Source organism: Theropithecus gelada, chromosome 6 (assembly GCF_003255815.1).
Source record: "Theropithecus gelada isolate Dixy chromosome 6, Tgel_1.0, whole genome shotgun sequence".
NCBI classification, from domain to species: Eukaryota; Metazoa; Chordata; class Mammalia; order Primates; family Cercopithecidae; genus Theropithecus; species Theropithecus gelada.
The window spans coordinates 75,461,047-75,474,407 of NC_037673.1; the positions used below are offsets into that span (position 1 = coordinate 75,461,047).

Genomic DNA, 13,361 nt, shown 5'->3' on the forward strand with positions numbered 1-13,361 from the left:
TTGATAATAAAAATACAACATTTCCTATTAAGAGAATGACAAGAAGCCACAAACTGGGAGAAAAAAATTTGCAAAACATGTATCTGTTAAAGGACTTGGGTCCAAAATATACAAATAACTCTTAAAACTTACAACAAGAAAACAACCCAATCATACTGGATTAGGATGGACTCCAAATCCAATGATTGGTGACTGATATGGTTTGGATTTGTGTCCTTGCCCAAATCACATGTCAAATTGTAATCCCCAATGTTGGAGGAGGGGCCTGGTGGGAGGTGATTGGATCAAGGAGGGATTCCCCCCTTTGCTATTCTCATGATAATGAGTTCTCATGAGTCCTGGTTGTTTGAACATGTGTAGCATCTCCCCCTTCTCTCTCTTCCTCCTGCTCCAGCTGTATGGGACGTACCTGCTTTCCCTTCACCTTCCACCATGATTTTAAGTTTCCTGAGACCCCCCTCAGCCATGTTTCCTGTACAGCCTATGGAATTGTGAGTCAATTAAACCTCTTTTCTTCATAAATTAGTTTCAGGTATTCCTTTGTAGCAGCGTGATAACAGCCTAATAAAGGTGACCTTATAAGGAAAAAGAGACATAGAGAAACAGACATAGACCCAGACCCAAATTTGGTGAAATCTGAATGAACTCTGTGGTTTGTACCAATGTCATTTTCCTGGTTTTAATATCATACAGTAGTTACAGTAGATGTTACAATTGGAAGAAATATCCCTGTACATTTATTTTACAACTGCCTGTGAGCCTATACTTAATTGAAACTAGATGTTTTTAAAAAGAATTAAAGGTAATGTAATGGCATGTGATGCAAAAAATGGGCACATGAAATATCCAGAGCATTCAACCAGATGGCAGCTAAAAATGTGGACCATCTGCTTTCATGGAACTTTGTAGTTCGGACATCTTTTCATCAGCAAGACCATGCCATTTAAATGTTTTCCCAGAAGTGGTGCTGAGCTATGTTCAGTGGCCACATGGCTCTCTAGAATCAGGAACAATGAATAAGGATGGACAACCAGGAGTAAAGATGCTCTTCAGGAAATCATCTTAGGACTGGGTAACCGCCCTACACTCCTAGGATTCAGTCAACCTTGGAAATCACTGGAATCCTTAATATAATCTACAAACAATCCAGCATTCTCTGTTTTGTCTGAAGATACATTTCAAAGTTTGCTTTAAGAAAAACAAAAGCAATGTATTAAAACGCTTTGTTTGAATATATGTATATTTGCTGGATCACTAGTTCTTGCAGCCATATTACTGAAATTAAGGGGCTGTGGCATAATACGAATTACTATAATTCTAAACCCACTAACAGTTTATAGCTTATCCATTTCTTATACTATCCCTGTGAGGAATAATTATATCAAGCTTTATTTGTTTACACCAAACAGGGAAAAAATAGATATATTTATTCATATTTTCTCCATTGGATTAGCCAAGTCTACTAGGGAGCAAAAATACTAAATTCACATGCCTCCTTTTTTATGGTAGTAATTGAAAAGTTATGGATATGATCCCATTTTCTGAAATGTTTAAAAATGACTGTATAAAATGATCTTAGTTATTTTCAGAACTTAAGTCATTATATGTATTGTTTAGTTTATAGGGAGTTATATTACTTTTCCAGATTAATAGGCTACCATCGATAATGAAGAACAAGTAAATCCTGCCTTGTGAAATGCTGTCATTTTAAAATTTGCCTAAGGAAAGATTCATTATTGAAGGATTCCTTGCTTTATACATAAATTGCTTTAAACGGCAAACTCCCCTAGCATTTAAAAATAGTCCATATATAAAAATTCTCTCAATCCGCAATCATATCTGTTGTGTAAAATGACATATATATGGTCTGATACCTCAATTTGTGGAACTTTCTCTTGAAATGTCAGTCATTACTCACATCAGTGCTTTAAATGCCATTTTAGTAAACTAAAAGAAATTAGTGTACATTTTGAGTAGTGAAAGTGACTTAGGAAGAGGAAAGAACAGGGTCCAATGAGTTTGAAATGGTGTTTACAGCTGGATATTGTTCATAACTTTTGGAACTGTCTTGCTTCCCCTGTTCATCAAGGTGCTGAGCAGAAACATTAAAATCAACCCAAGAAGTATACTGAGTAGGTATATGGGAGAATGGCGTATTGTTAACTTCTTGATAAAATGTCTCAGTATGTAAATACTTGTGAATTATTGTTAGTTTGTATTACTGTACTTACACCATTTGATTGCCCCTGCATAAAGCTGCACACTCATTTTTACTTCAAATGCAGGGACTAACTCTTATATCCCCCACAGCATTTAGTAGGCACATAATAGATGCTTATAGTTGATGGACACAAAGCATATTCAACTATTGAAAGAATAGAACTTTTATTGCTTCTTCAGTTTCCAATGTCTCAAAGTTACCCTTTGCTTTTGACCACAAAGTCTACCCCTCCTTATGGTGTTTTCCTCAGGTGTCTGTGTCCTCTCTCCATTGCATTTTCTCCTCCCACGTCTACTCAGTAGCTGGAGCCTTCCTCCTTTTGCTGACCCTTGACTACAAGGCATTTCCATCTTTTGGCTTCCTAATATGTCATGCCTTCTGTTATTGCCACCACAGCCTTCCATTCCCCAGCTCTCATTTCCATCCTAGGACAGCCTTATTGTCCCATCCCTAGGATGAATAAGCATAATTTATATGCCTTTTTCTCCATTTGTTGGTATGGATAATTAAGTGACCTTCAACTTTCATTCAAGGTTAACCGTAGCACTGAAAACCAAAAGGATGAGAGGAGAGTGAGCAAATCAAGTCCAGAGAGGTGTATTTCCAGTGTGGAACAGTGACTTAGTATGAATATCCAGGAGTGAGGCTTCCAATAGAGCATATGTGTGTGCACCGGTGAGGGGAGGAAGGGTTAGGGGTGGGAATTGTAGTAGAAGCTTCCTCAGGCCAAAGAAAACATTCCCAGAGGGTCTCTATTCTAAAGAAAAATTTTCTTTTCTCTGATTTTTAAAAATGTAGATATCTTCATTATGTATTTGGACCTGTTTTTAAAACAGCTTAGTTTTAGATTTATTCTTCAAGATAACTTGTACCTATGGACATCACCAAAAACTTATAAAAATTAGAGAGACCAGTTGACTCTCAGTAAAACTTCTCACCTGGTCCATGAGCATCGTCTCTTTATTTGGATTCCATAAGCCAAATGTTATCTTAAAATTGGCAAATATAGTTACATCTCTGTTGAACATATTTTTCTTCAGAAAATGTTTTGAGTACAAAAACGACATCTAGAGGTGACTGTCAATATATCTTTTCTTTGCACATACTACGTATTTGTTGCCGTGTTTTAGAAATATTTTAGGAGAAGTTTGGGTAACAGAACTAGCAGTGGCATTTATTAAATTCTTCCTCACAATAACTGAAGGGATATACTCCTTTTGCAGATATAACCCTTTCAATCCAACTAATGAGTTTACTAAATGCTGGCACCAGTGATACCAAGATCAATCAGATGTAGCTCTTGTTACTGAATGGCGTACATGGAGGAGATAAACACAGTAACGTCCACTCTGTGTGGTGAGCGCTGTTGGAGATCAATTAAGTGGTATGAGGTTATAGAAGAGGAATTATTCACCCATCTGCAGGGGGCTTGGGGACGAAACAGTGTCAGTAAAGCACTCCTGGAGGAGGTGTACCAGGGGAGGTGTTCCAGACAGAAAACAGCTGAAGTAAAAACATGGAATAGAGCAATAGTATATTGTGGTCTGAGCAGTACGTATAATTCAACATTTCAGGAGGGTAAAGTGAGCGGTAGATAATGATGAGAAATAAGACTGCAGGCACAGTCAGAGGCCTGTTTACCCACACTAAGGAATTTGGAGTTGGAGGCACCAGGGGTAAATATCTTGTTTCAAAAAGTGATTACATGAGGATTTTTTATCCAGTTCTGTTTGTCTCCAAAGCCATGATTTTTACATTAAACCATGTTTACTTCATAGAGATTCTTCAAATTAACCATTTACCAAAGATGTAAGTAAGTTATAAGAAGAAAAACAATACAAATTTGGAAAATACTTAAAAGCATTATTTGGAAAAAGCCAGTGTAGTATCTCTATTTTCAATTTGAACTTTGAGTCCAATGATTAGACATTTTCTAGTCCCATATTTTATACCATACCATGCACTCGCTTTTGTTAACTATCATTAATAGTTAAATGACAAACCTACCAGCATCTAATACTGGGGTTATACTGGTGGGTACCCTACAACAGGCATTTTGTTCTTTGGGTATCTAGCCACTACCTTCAGTAGCTGACTGACAAAGATGTGAATCTGAAGCCACACTACCTCAAGGGCACCTCTACCAAGACACATCTGCTGGGCCTAATGAAAACAGAGGTTTCTCTCAGCCCTAGCATTGGAGATTGACATACCCTCAATGGATGTCAGGGGAGACCCAGTTGCTAAGGATGAGTCTCCTGCCCCTAACCCATTAGCATGTCCCAAAAAGAAACAGGAGACCACTTTGCCTTGTATAACAGTTACGTTGCCTTGCCTCGGAAAAGCTGGCAAGTCCCCTCTTAATGACCCCATGCTCTTTCCTAATGTGAACGATGTTCATGCTTTTTCATCAAATCTTTTAAATAGAAAGGGTGCAGAGAAAGTCAACTATAATCACTTGGTGCAGAGCAGAGTGCAGGGAGAGAGGGCATTTCATATTCAAGAAGAAATTGTCCAAGCAGTAAATGTCACTGTGGCGAGTCCTGTAATTGGAGATAGTAGAGAAGCACTGGACAGCTGAGGAAACTCCAGAAGGAAAAAAAAAAAGAAAACCTAAGAACAACATAAAAGAGCCTAAAATTTATACGGAATCAGAAAAAGACTTCTGAACAAAATAGCATTGATGGTGCTGGGAAACTTAATTAGTGCATACCACTTAGAGCAGGAGGTAGGTAGAGGAACTGTTATTTTAATGAAAGATCATTTGGAAAAAAAAAAAAATTTGTCTTTCTCTTTAAAATTTTAACTGAATTCCCTAATTCTTAACAGAACAGGGAATATAAATTTTTCACCAAGAACAAGTGTGTTTTCTTAAAATTCCATGTTATGATCTGTTACAGGTGAGTGGGTGGCAAGTAGAGTATTGTGGTTAACTCCTGGGATGGAGAAGGGGTAGGGGAATCGATATTATTAGGAGAGGGATATAGAAGAGGCTTCAGTAATTTGCAGTTTGAATACTGCAAACTTTAGTTAAGTAGCAGGAACTAATGTTTCTTGAGTTATTCCTTATACCTTTATAAATGCCTAAATACTACAAACATTTCATAAACTTTTAAAAGTGAATTGGAGGTTCAGGCAATATTTAGGGAAACGAGAAGGAGCAAAAAAGAGATCAGAGGGGCAGAGGATGAGAGGAAGAGGAGAAGTAGGGAGAGAGAGAAAAAGAGAAGGAATGGTTTTGAACCTCGTGAGCTTTTGGAAGGGTTAGGTTAGAGGTCACATCTAACTAATTGATGTGACACAAAGTTAGATGTATGAATGAACCTAAACCAGCTCTAAACTACTCCCCTTTGGGGACAGAAGCAGATGCCTTTGCCAAATTCAAAATGAAATCCTATATCTCTGAAGACCCCTTTCTTGTGTTACTGTGTAATTTACATGCAAGTTGTCTGCATAGTTAATCGCCGTCTGTAGCATCTGGTATTTATCATCAAAAAGCAGCTTGTTGAGAGGTTCTGAAGAAGCTCTTCATGTATCCTGGGTTTTAAACCTTCTTCTACAAGTCTGTTTCTTTAAAAGTTAAAGGTCTTGCTGAGTACAGGGAGGATGTGGTAGTAAGTAGTAGGGAGGGTCATTCATACTTGGGATGCTGCTAATGTGGCCTGCATGATTCAGGGCCAGAGAGGTGAAGATAAAGGGAACTAAGCGTTACAGCTAAAAGGGGTCTGAAAATCTCCTAGTCAGATTCCTCAGTTTCCACATGTGACAGTAGCTTTCGCAGGGAACCCCAGCCACCATGACTGAGCTGAAACTGGAAGCCAGGTTTTTATAGTGTCATTCATGGTTGATTTAGGGTTTTGGTTTTCTCCCACAAAATGGAGAAAATGGGAAAATTCTAGATTATCCATGTTAGAGGGATGATGAATATGTGTAGATGATACTGTTCAGATTCTGTGAGTGGGACCAGCACCACATTGGACTGGCCTAGGGAAGTCAGGATTCTGCCTTCCAGGTAGGCGCTCCCACATGTTGGTGACCTGGAACATCTGTCTGTGTTCATTCTGGAGATGCAGATCTGGGTCCCGTAGACTCAGACTTTTGCAGGACACTAGGGTGGCCCCTTGTTGCTTCTCATCTGCTACAGTCTTCCTGCCACTGTGGCCTACGGGTTTGATTTAGAAATTCAGAAGACTAGAGGTGAACAAATAGATAAAAGGTTAGAGAAGTGTTTCTCCACTAGGGCAAAGCCACAACTTTTCATGTTATTTAGCTCTTATTATTATTCTAAATTTGAAATTGTTTTTTATTCTTTCACTTACCATGTGTAACTTTCACTTTTCACTTACACATGGTAAGTGAAAGAATAAAAAACAATTTATTTATTGTTTATTTTTATTTTATATTTTGAGACAGAGTCATGCTCTCTCACCCAGGGTGGAGTGCAGTAGCGTGACCGTGGCTCGCTACAACCTCTGCCTCCTGAGTTCAGGTGATTCTCCTGCCTCAGCCTCCTGAGTAGCTGGGATTACAGGCGCCCGCCACCACACCCGGCTAATTTTTGTATTTTTAGTAGAGAGGGGGTTTCACCATGTTGCCCAGGCTGGTCTCAAACTCCTGACCTCAGGTAATCCACCCACCTCGGCCTCCTAAAGTCCTGGGATTATAGGCATGAGCCACCGCACCCAGCAAAAAAAAAGGAAAAGAAAAAGAAAAAAAATTTTAAATTTAGAATAATAATAAGAGCTCAGAAAATGACAGTAATTAAACAATGTTCACATGGAAAAGTTGCCCTTGATGTATCTTGGGACAGGGTGGGTTTTCCTTACTGTTTTTCTTAGCTCCTTTTGTTAATATTTATTTTAGTGCCTTAATGCTACTAAACAGAAAATTCAGAAAACATTGTAGATATCTTCCTTTTTACTCTAATATTCTCCAGCTTTTCATGCATTTGCAAAAAGAAATAGATTATTAATTTCTCAAGGTTTAGCAGCTTGTTATTTCCATGTGTAATACAAATAAGCATAATTAAAGGTTAATTAGCAAATTTGCAGTTATCTGAATTAAGTGTACTTCAAATTTAATTTACAAGACCTGACAAGTTTGTGAATAAGTTAATTCGTTTCTAATGTATTTTAATATACCCAAACCACAAAGCATCTTAAACTTTGTAAAAAGAGTGTGCACGGAGGAATGAGCACTAGATGTGAATTCTTGAGAACTGGGGTCCAGGCTCTGCAGTATATTGGCCTGAGCAGTTCTCTTAACTTCCCTCAGTCTTGGTATCCTGTTTTGTATACAGGGGGACCTGATCCCTCTTCTGCCTGGCTGGCAGAGCACCATGAGACTCTGGAGAAATGACATATGTTAGAGATATTTATGACCTGGAAGACAGTGCACAGTTTGTTTTGTTTGTGACATTGTTTGTTTGTTTTTGTTTTTGTTTTTGTTTGAGACGGAGTCTCGCTCTGTCACCCAGGCTGGAGTGCAGTGGCGTGATCTCGGCTCACTGCAACCTCTACCTCCCAGGTTCAAGCAATTCTCCTGCCTTAGCCTCCCAAGTGGCTGGGACTACAGGCATGCACCATCACGCCCAGCTAATTTTTATATTTCTAGTAGAGATGGGGTTTCACCATGTTGGCCAGGATGGTCTCAATTTCTTGACCTCGTGATCCACTTGCCTCAGCCTCCCAAAGTGCTGGGATTACAGGCATGAGCCACCGCGCCCAGCCTCTGGCATTGGTTTTTAGAATAAAGCATGTGTTTTAGTATTCTTGAAAAGTAAAGATTTCCAGAAAAGGAATTGGGAAACTCTTTTACCCTCATAGTTACAAAATATGGGGGTTTCCTTCCTCCAGGTTGGTCAGCTTCCCTCTTGGTATGGTTTGGCTTTGTGTCCCCACCCAAATCTCATTGGATTGTACTCTCACAATGTGGGAGGGACCTGGTGGGAGATAATTGAATCATGGGGGCGGTTTCCCCCGTACTGTTCTTGTGGTAGTGAATAAGTCTCACAAGATCTGATAGTTTTATCAGGGGTTTCCGCTTTTGTGTCTTCTTCATTCTCTCTTTGCCTGCTGCCATCCATGTAAGAGGAGACTTGCTCCTTTTTGCCTTCTGCCATGATTGTGAGGCTTCCCCAGCCACGTGGGACTGTAAGTCCAAGTAAACCTCTTTCTTTTGTAAATTGCCCATCAGCAGTGTGAAAATGGACTAATACACCTCTGCTCTAGTTTTTTTTTGGAACTAGGCCTCTTCCCTTTTATTGTCTTGCCACTCACTGTCAGATTGGACATTTCCCCACACTGGACCTCAGCATCACCCTGCTGGCAGTCCCACAGGAATTAAAATGTCTGAAGAGGGAATGGCCCAAAAAAGAGTCTCGCTGCCATTGCAAGAGCTCGTTTAGAATAAAGGGGGCACTACCATCTACCATGTGTGTCCTGTCTGCAGGACGTAGCTACTACTCAGATCCTGGTTCTCACTCAAGTTCTACCTCAAGGCTTGAGCTCTGTCAAGTGATGCACTTCTTGGGGTCCGTCTGCCTCAGGGATGGAAACTGTGAATAAAACTGAAGCCCAGAGGATCATTGAGAGACTAGTTATAAGCCAGTGGCAGAACCTCAACCAAAATGCCGGGCTTGTGACTCCTAGCCCTGGGCTCATGCACATACCACACAGTGCTCTGAAATATCATTGTTTGAGGCATTATTGTCACTTTTCTTCTAGTGATATGGATGGCATGTCAATATCAATTATTCAGATTCTTCTCAAATAGTAATTAGTTGGTTTTTAGAGTAAATAAAGCAATAGATGCTCCCACAAGAAAAGAGAATGAAAGACACCAATTTGTGTATTTGGGGTAAGATCTTACAACAAACTGAGCCCAGGTCTGGAATAAATGTGGACAACTTCTAGCAGAGCATAAAAGCATTAAAAAGTTTATTAACACATCAGATCAGTGTCAATGAAAATCAAATTGGTATAATTTTCAAAGAAGAAACTAATGATATTTTAAGGCTGTGTTCATAGTAATATTGTCTTTCTGAAAGATACTTTATGTACTATATTAACATAGAAAAATAGTAAGCAGTTTCCAGCTACAATCAGTGGTTTAAATTAAGATATAAATGTGGGTCTGCCAGTGAGAAACTAAGGCAAATGTCTCCATCTAAGACAGAGTTGCCAGATAAAATATAAGATACCCACTTAAATTTGAATTTCATATGAATAATAGGTAATTTTTTCTTATAAGTAAAAATTTCAAACTTAACTGGATATCCCACATTTTTTTATTTTTATTTTTTATTTATTTATTTTTTTTGGAGATAGAGTCTTGCTCTGTCGCCCAAGCTGGAGTGTAGTGGTGCAATCTCGGCTCGCTGGCTTCCCACATTTTTATTTAAGTATGGCAACTATGAAGGATAAAATTTGCTTCCAAACACTGCCTCTGAATAATATCCAAAGTACATATGATAGCCAGCTAATTTGGAAAATACATCAATACAATTTCAAATCTCACGGAGGCAAGGTTTCTCAACATTGGCACTATTTATTTTGGGCCAGTTAATTCTTTGTTGTGAGGGGCTCTCGTACATTGTTTGATGCTTAACAGCACCCCTGGCCTCTACCACCAGATGCCAGTAGTAGTATACCCTAGTTGTGACAACCAAAAATGTCTGGATATTACCAGATGTCTGGTGGGGAGAGGGTCACAAAATCATCCCTGGGTGAGGACCCCTGTTCTGAAGGAAGAAGCTTATTTATAAGTGCAGTATATGTATTAATATCTTAGTAGAAAACTAGCTTGTCCTGATCTTGAAGAAAGAAGAGGAAAGCCATATTTTATGTAGTCTTTATTTTAAAGTATCTTGGGAGAAGCACCAATGGAAATGGTTGAGGAACTGGAGAACTGGTAGACATGGGATTGTTTTGCAATCTAAGGCTCTATTGACAGAAGCTTCTGTTTGCTCCAGCAGCTTTGAGAGAAAAAGGCAGTAGAAAGTACTCATGACACGGCTCAGGTTCCCAATATAGGCTTCATCCAAGTCTTTGAAAGAACAGTTAGTACAGAGTCTGCTGATTTCTGGAAAAGGAGTGTTTTATTTGGATAGCAATAACTGAAATTCCAACCTAGACCACCTAGCTGAATAATTATATGTGTGTGTCCAAAACACAAATTGCCAAGAGATGAATTGAGAATCAGAATAGGAAAACTGTTTGCTGTTTGATTTTTCAGAAAATAATTTGACAGGGAATTTTGCTAAAGTGTTGTTCCTTCTATTTTACCCAGGAAAACATAGTTTGCTGTCTAAACCAAGAAACTATTAAGGGGAAGTTTTTAAGGAATTAACCTTTAGAGTCTTTGTGGCTCTAATTACTGCTCTTCGGTTGTATAGTGAGAGTCACTAAGCATTCCTTCCTCCAAGGAATTTTCAGCATAATCCTATTTTCCACTCAAATTCTTTGTGATTGCCAGATTGGAGTGAAAAATCAAATCTACTTCCAATGAAGAAAAACTAAAAAAAAAAAAAACCAGTGATTCAAACAAGTTTCCAAAGAGAATACATGAACTTCTTATTCTGCCTTTATTAATTGACATCTACAATTTTGTATTTTTGTCAGGACAATGCAAAAAAAATTCTTTTGAGTCAGTCTAACTAAATATAGGGGCCAAGTGTCCTAGCTATATTGCTTTTTTAAAAAAGTTATGTTAAAGCAGCCAGGCTTGGTGGCTCAAGCCTGTAATCCCAACACTTTGGGAGGAGGAAGCAAGAGGATTGCTTGAAACCAGGAGTTCAAGACCAGTCTAGGCATCATAGTGAGACCCTGTCTCTACCCGCATCCTACTCCTCCCAAAAAATTAGCTGAATGTTCCTGTAGTCCCAGCTACTCAAGAGGCTGAAGCAGGAGGATTACTTAAGCCCAGAAGTTGAAGACTGCAATGAACCATGATTGCACTGACAAAGCAACTCAGTTCTGGTCTACAGTTCATTCTTTGGATAAACATAATACACAATACCTAGAGATACAGCAAAAACCTGCTACCCTTAAGACAAAGTCCAGAATCCTTACTGCGGTCTACAAGGTCCTAAATTATCTGATTGGAACAGACTACATTTTCCCCAACTCCTAGGGTATATGCTAAGCTGCTCTAAGTTAGAGATCAAAAAAATAGAGTGACTCAAATGAGATCAAAGTTGATAATTCTCTCACCTATCAGGGTAGAAGTATGCAGTGGTCAGTGGTCCAGAGTTTGTGGGAAGTTTGATACATGAGGCCATCTAAGTAAGGTACCTTGACCCAAGTACTTTCTATCTTGTTGCTCCCCACCCTTTAAGACATTCTCCTCATCCACACGGTCAAAGCTCACTCACCATTACGCTCACTCTGTCCCAACCTGTAGAAAGGAAGGCAAAGAGGCCAGCAAATACCTTTCTTTTAAATTTGTGTTGCTGGGTAGGTCCCCCAGGAAACAGACTCTGAGATGGAGGTTAGTGTACAGGAAGTTCATTACAGTGTGCTCCGTGAATTATCACCCGCTGGAGGAAACGAAGGAAGCAGAACTGGGAGATAGAAAAGTTAGGCTGCAGTACAGTCCTGGCAAGGTCTCGACCCAACTGATACGGAGCGTTGAAGCTGAGCTGGTCCTTCAGAGCTGGGATGAGACCAGATATTGGTTGCTAGTCGCTCCAGGAAAGGGATATGACCTTGAATGAGATGGCTCTTCTTAGCTGAGGCAATTCTCAAAGGGGGCTGTCAGCCAGTAGCCTTCCAGTTGGACAGATGGCAGCACAGCAGAGCATCTGGGACAGGATGTGACCTGGAAATAGCATTGATATGGTTTGGCTGTGTCCCCACCCAAATCTCATCTTGAATTCCCATGTGTTGTGGGAGAGATCCAGTGGGAGGTAATTGAATCATGAGGGAAGGTCTTTCCCATGCTGTTCTTGTGATAGTGAATAAGTCTCATGAGACCTGATGGTTTTAAAAGGGGGAGTTTCCGTGCACAATTTATCTCTTTGCCTTCTGCCATCCATGTAAGACATGACTTGCTTCTCCTTGCCTTCTGCCAAGATTGTGAGGCCTCCCCAGCCACGTGGAACTGCAAGTCCATTAAGTATCTGTCTTTTGTAAATTACCCAGTTTCAGGTATGTCTTTATCAGCAGCATGAGAACAGACTAATACAAGGGTAAACCACTTCCATTCACCCCTCATTATCTAGAATGTCTAGAACAGCCACCATAGTTGCCATGGAGTCTGGGAAATACAGTTTCTAGTTAGGAGGCCCTATGCCTAGCCAGCACTAAAAGGAAGAAGGGAGAAGGGATACTGGGGAGCAATCACAAGAAGGAAGGAAAATCATTGTTTGAATTTGTTCAGCTTATTGACTGTTTTAGATAAAAAACCACTTCATTGAGGAAAGCAACCCACCAAACACAGAAGCAGAAAGAGAGCTAAAAATGGGATAAGAACAACTGAGAAACTGCTCATCCAGTAATATATTTTAAATAGTGAGGACTACACCAAACTTAGGTAGGCTTCAGAATGAGCCAGGGACGACTCTCCAGAGCTCTGCAGGAAGGGGCTTCACTGCACGCTTCACTGTAAGGACACACTTACAACCTGCACCTGAAACCCCAAGTCACAAGGACAATTGATATTTAGATGCTTTTTTTCCTAAGACCTGCTACATATCAGAAAAAGTCACTTAAGGTAAAAGATAAAATATACTGAGAAACGATTCTGTTTCTTCAAAAAAAATAAAAGAAACCCAAACAGTAATTGTATTGACCCAAGATAGCACTATTAAAATGTATCACTTTCTGTTAGCGTTGATTGGATTTTAACATAATAATGTTCTGTTTAAAAGAAGGAGACCAAAGTATGCTTATTACCTGAATGACAGAATATTCTGAGGACCAAACCCCCATGGCATGCAATTTACCTATATATAAAAAACCTGCATGTGTACCCCTGAACCTAAAATAAAAGTTAATAAATAAATAAAATTTAAAAATAAAAATGAAGGAGACCAAGAAATACTTAAGGGCCCACGCCCCGTCTTTCTGAACAAAATAGCCAGACCAGCCTCTGCCACTGATTGAACCAGGGATTGGAAACGAACATAAAGCAACCACCA

The 13,361-nt window shown here is 39.5% G+C and overlaps 1 protein-coding gene across 1 annotated transcript in view; it reads left to right on the forward strand.

The window, feature by feature from the left end:
• Positions 1-13,361, forward strand: part of THBS4 (thrombospondin 4) — an 88,697-nt gene that overhangs the window by 6,710 nt on the left and 68,626 nt on the right. The window contains exon 2 of the mRNA XM_025388204.1: positions 395-491. The gene's annotated coding sequence lies outside the window, so the exon portion shown is untranslated. The remainder of the gene's footprint in view (positions 1-394; positions 492-13,361) is intronic.